Raw genomic sequence first — 7,399 nt, 5'->3', positions numbered from 1 at the left:
GATTAAGGTTTTCATGCTTGCCATAGACGACCCAGGATTTGGATTGCTCTTAATCCCAAGGCGTATTGGCATCAAAACAGGGCCAGAAACCTAACCGCTTGCCGATTGTGTATGAGAAGGACGCTTCAAACATTGAGCACTAAAGGGCTGCGCCACCGTGCCTTATTGAGCTGCCTCTTATTGTAGGCCTTGTTCTATTTTCTCTTGAGAGCCATAGTTCCAATAATATAGCTTTTTAGTTTTCCTTCCCGCTGAGGTTGCAAGTATCTTCACTATTGCAATGAAGGAATTGAGCTCTTCAATAAAAGCCGTCTATCCAAGATTTATCTATTAGATGGTGTCATGGTGAAACTTAGTCAGGCAATGACCCAGAGGGTGTCAGGGTTTGGGCTAGACTTCAACCTTAAAGACCGAGTCAAAGTAGTCAGTTGTAGGGGTAAAAGGAATCTTGTGCATATGCAGATATATATTTATTATATTATATTCAAGGTTATCAGAACGGGACTGGCCAATTCTACTAGGAACCAGCCAGGCAATCAGTCTGAAAACAAGGCAAGGCAAGGGAGAGAGAATCCGTGGTGAACCGTCCAAACCGCCTTGAATCAAGTAAGATCAAATGAACCTACAGTTCATACTTACTCATTAATTTATTTATAAATTATTTTAATATATTTATTAATATTAAAAAAGTTAAAAATTTATTAACTTTATCTTAAAATTTAATAAATTTTAACTTTACTTTAGAAATATATATATTTTCTCTCTAACGTTTAACAAAAGGTGTAAAACAAATTTATATAAAAATTTAATAACGTGATTTATAAATTAAATAAAAAAAGTTAAAAAAATTAATCTTTTAATCCTTTAACTTTTAACTCATTTGTAACTCAGTTTTTCAACTATGACTCGCTGTGACTCAGTCCTCAACGATGATCGCCTATAATTCAGTCCCTAACTTTTAAATAACTTACAAATTAATTCCTGAACTTTTGTGAATTTTTTTTCATGTTAGCTTATATCTCACATCAATGAGTAAGAGGAGGATATTTTAAAATAATATATTAACATTTTTTATTCCTCTTATTTGATAAAAAATTTTAAAAAAAATTAAAAAATAAGGATGAATTATAGGTGAATCAAAAGTTGAGAGATTGAGTCGCAGTGAGTCATAATTTGAGGGACTGAGTCAAGCGAATCATAGTTGAGAGATTGAGTTACAAATAAGTTAAAAATTGAAGATTAAAAGATTAATTTTTTTTAAAAATTTTCTCCTCTCCTAATAAATAGAATTATAGGGAGTAATTGTTTCCCTCTTTGCCGATTTGCTAAGACGATGCCTTTTTTTGTTTGGTTTTTTAAATTTCTATTTCCTGAACGCAGAAGGACGAACGGCTCTTGCTCTCTTTTCTTTCAGTCACGCACTCAGGCCCTAGCCCATGATTCCCAATTTGCCTTTGCTCTCTTCAGTCTTCACATCGACACTTCCACCTCCATCTTGCGACTGCAGCCATGTTCTTCGTTCTTCAAAGGTCGTCCTCGTACCTCGCAGTCTTCTTACTTCTCAGTCAATCACGTCCCTGCTTCCATGCTTCGTTCATTTGCTTGCTTCAAGTGGGCATTCATTTGAGTTGTGTGCGTGCGTTGCTCTGAAAGTCTGAATCTGCCAAGTTGTGCTTGCATACTTTGTCTGCAATGCGTCCTTCATATCCTTTGAGCTTTGCGCGTGCTTCTTTGAATCCTCAAACTCACAGGTCAGGCCTTCATGCATCATTCTTTGTTGTCGGCTTCTTGCTTCTCTTCTCGATCAGTGATTATTCCCCTATTTCAAAATCACTGGATACAATAAGAATTGAAGAAGATGTTTGTGATCCCCAGCATAATTTCTTGGAATTTAATTTGAAAGACCTTGATGACAACTGAATGTTAATTTTTATACTCGAATGTGGACTATACGAAACCTATTGCGCGTTTCATTATCATCTTAGGACTTTGGACTTCCGTCTTGGTTATATTAGACCTTATTTGTATCATGGCGTGTACTTGAACTATGTGATGCGCTTTAATAGGCTGTGTTTGTTTGACTGTTAAAGCATGGATTAATAATCATAATTTCTTGAGTTTAATTATAATTTTTACTATATAATATTCAAAACATATTAAACTATGTTACGCTATAAACGTTTCCAGTTAGACTATTAAATTGTGAACAAATGCCTCCTCTCTTCACTGCCCAGTTCAATTCTGAAAACATTGCGTGTGCCTGAAGGGCCCAGATGTCAACGAGCTGAAAGCCTGAAGGCATAGAAAGTTTCACATGCAGAGCAAAAAAGGCAAGTCAGGAGGCAGTCAAAGCTAGTGGCTGGGCGTGATGTGGTATGGGTATGGTTTCTTTTGGTAAATAATGATTTTTAAAATGTCAAGAATCAGTGTAACTGTCGGTGGCGGTTGCCTCTGCTCAAATATAACTATAGAAGCTGTCATCCCAGTCACATGAAGTGGTCATGTACTGTGGGGAAGTGGGAACATGTGAATTCGAGAACATGGATTTTGACGGTGAAGCAAATTTTCAAAGTTTAAGGAAAGGGCACTGGAACACATTGTTGACTTTTTGGCCTTGTTGCTGGGAGGTTCGGGGGTTCCAGGCCAATGGATGGAAAACCCATCGATGACTAGGCTGACTGAGAAACTGGTGGCCTGACTCACCAAAAAGAGTTAGGTCACGGAAAAGCCCCGATCTTCGCTAAAATCAGTGTGCTGCTCTGAGATTTTGTGGGTGTCTTCAAGTACGATGAGGTCAGGATGAAAAAAACAACAAAACATGCTCCAAATCCTAGGTGGAGCATGTTGGTTCGCTGTTGGTGGGACTGGCTAGGGAGGGGCGAGGTTATGGTGCAATTTCGAAGGACTGCCATTTCAGTTTTCACCCAATTTTATGAAGTTTTTTACCTCAATCCTCTCATGTGATTTCAAGAAACTCTTAGAAAATTAAACAAAACATTATATAAAATTAAAATATTTAAAAATATAGTCTCGACGAAAAAAAAAAGAGAAAGAACATATTTATCGGAAATTGAATTTAATTCGATGAAAATCCATAGGTATTTGAAAAGTATAAAATTTTCAAATAAAGAAGGGAGTGATTCCAGCTAATGCGTGAATCTGGAAAATGCGATGATGGGACAAAATAATAAAAACTTTTGTCTTTTATGGCTGTTCTGACGCCCCATGAGGACGTTTTCTTGCCCAGGAGATGCACATTCGAACAAGCTGGACTCTATAATGGCTGAATCCAACAACGACTCTAACAACGAAAATAGATAGATAATGGAGGAGCGCGGGGCAGAAGAGGAATTGAATGAGAAGACATTAGTTACCACGAATAAAAGAATAAAGTATTGTGACTCGGGAGGGCGATCAATTCCAATAGGAGACAGAGTTCCATAAATGAGAGTGCGTTGGTGATTTTTCAATCACAAAAATAGCAGTTTCCTCATCATATTGATACTGAAAGTCATCGCAGGCTGGGCATTCATTAATATATGGACAAACAGAGGATCAATCAATGCTGTCAAATCCATGTCCACCCCCTTTTTCCGAACACTCTTTCAGTTTTACTATTTTCCTTTCACTGCTGCTACTGGATCTCAACTCCTTAACAAATTAGTTAGAGTAATAAAATTATTTTAAAAATAAATTATTTTTTGATTTTATTATTAAAATTAAATGATTTACTATATGAAAATATTTTTTAAAAAAAATAAAAATGTTATATTTCTTTTTAAAATTTATAAGAGGATGGTTTTAGAGTTGTATATAAAAATTAAAAAAATAAGATACTCAAGCAAGTTGGGTCTCTATCTTTCATCGATCCACCTTTCATCGACACGTAACGGTTAGGAATGCCCTCGATCTCTGATCGACGATCTAGCGGCTACCAACTTCAATTTCCATAATAAAAACGAGATCAACGGGTGTCATTGCTTCATGGCGCGTGTTTTACCCTCACTTACCTGTCATGTTTTATCTGGTGCTCTCTAGCCACGTCCCTGAAAATAGAGTCAGTGACCTCGAGATGGAAAAGTCAACTAGTCATGGCTGTGAAGCAGTTCCGCAGTAACCAGTCAAGTAAAATTACGATCAACACCTTGTAGTTGTAGTTTATGGAGTAGTAGTAATAATATCTCCTTTGAACAATCGAGTCCATTTTGGTCGAATACAATTAAATTAAATTTCATAAGCTTACATTGTAAATATAAATCTGGCCAAAAAGATATATTGTAAAGATAACATTCATTCCAAACGAGAAATTTAATGACAAACAAACTTATCTATTGATATGAATTAACTAAATTATAATTCATTAACATCTTGACCTCAACTTAATTTTTCTTGAAGGATTATAAGCACTTCTATACTCCATACGTTAATTCACTATTTATTCACCATTGATGAATTCATTTAATTTTTTAAATATTTTTATTATAAAATATTTGAATTCATAAATTTCAATGATCCTTGGGAAGTTAATGGACAAATTCAATATTTTATAATAAAAATATTAAAATATATTTAATGTGAATTCACCAATGATAAATCTTAATAGTAGGGTGAGAGAAGAAGAATTTTAACGACAAAATATAATTAATGCATAATTAAATTTAAGATATCCAATGATCTAAAAATATTTAGATAAATTCTACTGAGTGCATAGCATTCGGATTTCTGAACTGGAGTTACATATATATATATATATAATATATTTTTTTTTTTTTTTGCCAGAATGAACAGGAGTTATGGCTCCTTCTGTTTTTTTTTTTTTTTTTGGTTGGGGACCAGCAGAGTTATCGCTTTAACAAAGCTGTCCGACATAATCTTGCCCGTCCGACTAATCTTGCCCGAGAAGCCTGCAAAACAACTAGAAGGCAACAACCTCGATGCAGAGAAATCATAGCAGATGATTCACCCATCCGTGCGAATGGTAAAATAAGAGAATAGATGAGCACTCGCCCTGTTTGGTCCACACTAGAAAACAAAATCTGCACAGGCCACACAGTCAAACACAGACAATCTCCCTCCCCGTCTCATTTCATCCCATCATATCTCCTTGCTTTCACTCAACCCGCGGCTTCGGAGACACTCTCGTGTGGGTGACGATGAAGCTATCCGCAAAACCCATTTCCAGTCCGGGTCGGGCGGAGAAGTTCCCGCCGCCATTGATGAGATTCCTCAGAAGCAATGCCGGCAGTAGAAGCAGAGGCAGGTCCAGGACGAGCCCCATGTTCGTACGGAAGAGGAGCACCGCCATTGAAACCCAGGAACCTTCTTCCCCAAGGTCACATGTATGGGTCAGGTCCGAGTTAGACGCTCCTCCAGACAAGCCACGGCGAAAAGACCGCGACAGGCCGGCGACGGAGCCAAAACCCGCTGCCGCTGCGGGTGGATCCGTAAGATCTTGTTTTGTCACCGTGTCGCTGCTAAGATCAGACCCCAAGCCCTGCCAACCCGCATGCCCCAAGTGGAGCTTCTGTCGGATGGGAAGCTTTCGTAGAAAACCCCACCAAGGTCACAGAAGACTCTCACTCTTCTCCAACCGAGTCTAATTTCCGGGATAGGTCCAGTGAAGAGACAGGCGTGATTACGAAGAACTTGAACAGGAGGAATATGAAGAGAGAGCTGATGCTAATGATAATGCAATTTCTTTCGTTTCTAAGCCTTGCACGCCACCGAAAAACGCTTTGCTATTGACTAGATGTAGATCGGCACCGTACAGGTCTTCGTCTTTGGCTAACAGGTTCTGGGTTCGCCGTTAAGAAGCGATGAGACAGAGCAGGAGCAGCGAACAGGCCTCGAGAATGGAAACCCCTCAGAGAGCGAAGAACTCAATGAGCTAAGAGAATCAACAGATACAGAATCAGAGGAAAAGTTAAGACTTTGCGGAGAACTTAAAGATTCAGTCAAGGAAAGACTCCTCAAATTTGAAAACTGTGAAGTGTTTAGAAGAAGAGAAGGAGCAGGGGTAGACTCTGCACATCCTCTGGTTCTCACGCGGTGCAAATCAGAACCCGCGAGAACCGCGCAGAAACTGGATGCAGAGGTAAACTTCTGGAAGAAGAGAAGGTCGGGTTGCTCCGATTTGTGATTATTATATATTATTATTGTCTGCATAAACCCGCATATTTTGGTTTTTCATTAATTCCCATTAATGGTCACTGACTTAGCATGGTTCTCAGGAAGTACTAGTTTTTTATCCATTGTTTTCCTCTGGTTACAATATGAGCACCTGTTTTGACACCTGGAGCTGTACGAGGGAATCTCCAGGGCTCCATGGTAAATTAAAAAGGTGGCTTGGTCGTACACAGAACCAATAAACAAGGAAATGACGTCGTGAGCAACATTTTTACTCTTTTAGCGCTCGAGGAACATGGGCAACTGCAGTTATTGCCTTTGGCTCATCAAAACATAACATGCTTCAGTTTCTTATGTTACGTTAGGTTTACTTCTTCTCGCAAATGTTTCTTCAGAATCGAAAGTAACCGTTACTGAGTTTTCTGCCCTTGGATGCTCTGACCAACTATCGCATATTCACTTAAATTTAGCAACTTATTGATGATTCTTAGGTGAACCGCATATTAATGTATTTAATTTAGTGGATTGGTGATCTTGTATGGGTTGGATTGATTATTGTATTTCCTATCGTTCATGTGAAGAATGATTATTTTATAGTTGCGCTCGTGCACGCAATCAGAGTTCAGAGCAGGTGATAATATTCAATATCAATATTTTAAAAAACTGAGCCAAAACTCAGAATAGGCTTGTGTTCTCTTCTATTTGAATTTACTTTTTTCTTCTTACCACAAGCTGATATTCTATTGCTACTAACTAGTATATTATACTTCCATTTTTATATAGAAAAAAAAATAATTGGATCATATAATTTATAAAAATTAATTAACTATAATAATTGTGTTTGAAAACAAACAATCTGGAACAAAATATTTTTATTAATCAAAATAAAGATAAATTCATTGTTTATCTCATGAATGGAAATATGGCAATAATAAATTTTATGAGAGATAAATTAAAAAAGCTGTACTAAATATTTATTAAAATATGTAATTTTAATTATAAAAAATGAACAGTAATAAATGAGTCTTTTAGAAGATAAAACTTGTGAGTGGATCAGTGGCGGGATAAAAATGTGAGATGCATTCATTATAGTGTGATGGAGAAGTGGGAGAAAACTTGATAATTTAGGATTTTGACAGACGGGCTGTCATTGTCCCATTTCTTATCAATTAGACAATTAGACGATTACTCTCTTCTTTTTGACCAATTGATCAATTACTCTTGTTGAACTTCAACATCATCGATATAATATGGGACAGTCACCTGCTAACAT

The 7,399-nt window shown here is 37.2% G+C and overlaps 1 pseudogene; it reads left to right on the top strand.

Annotated features, from left to right (window-relative positions):
* Positions 1-4,910: 4,910 nt before the first annotated feature.
* On the top strand, positions 4,911-6,741 carry LOC129305619 (uncharacterized; annotated as a pseudogene).
* The last annotated feature ends 658 nt before the right edge of the window (positions 6,742-7,399 follow it).

Source organism: Prosopis cineraria, unplaced genomic scaffold (genome assembly GCF_029017545.1).
Source record: "Prosopis cineraria cultivar Desert tree isolate PC_DT_omini unplaced genomic scaffold, ASM2901754v1 PC3, whole genome shotgun sequence".
NCBI lineage: Eukaryota > Viridiplantae > Streptophyta > Magnoliopsida > Fabales > Fabaceae > Prosopis > Prosopis cineraria.
The sequence above is the reverse complement of the archived record's forward strand: the minus strand, read 5'-3'. Positions and strand labels throughout refer to the sequence as shown.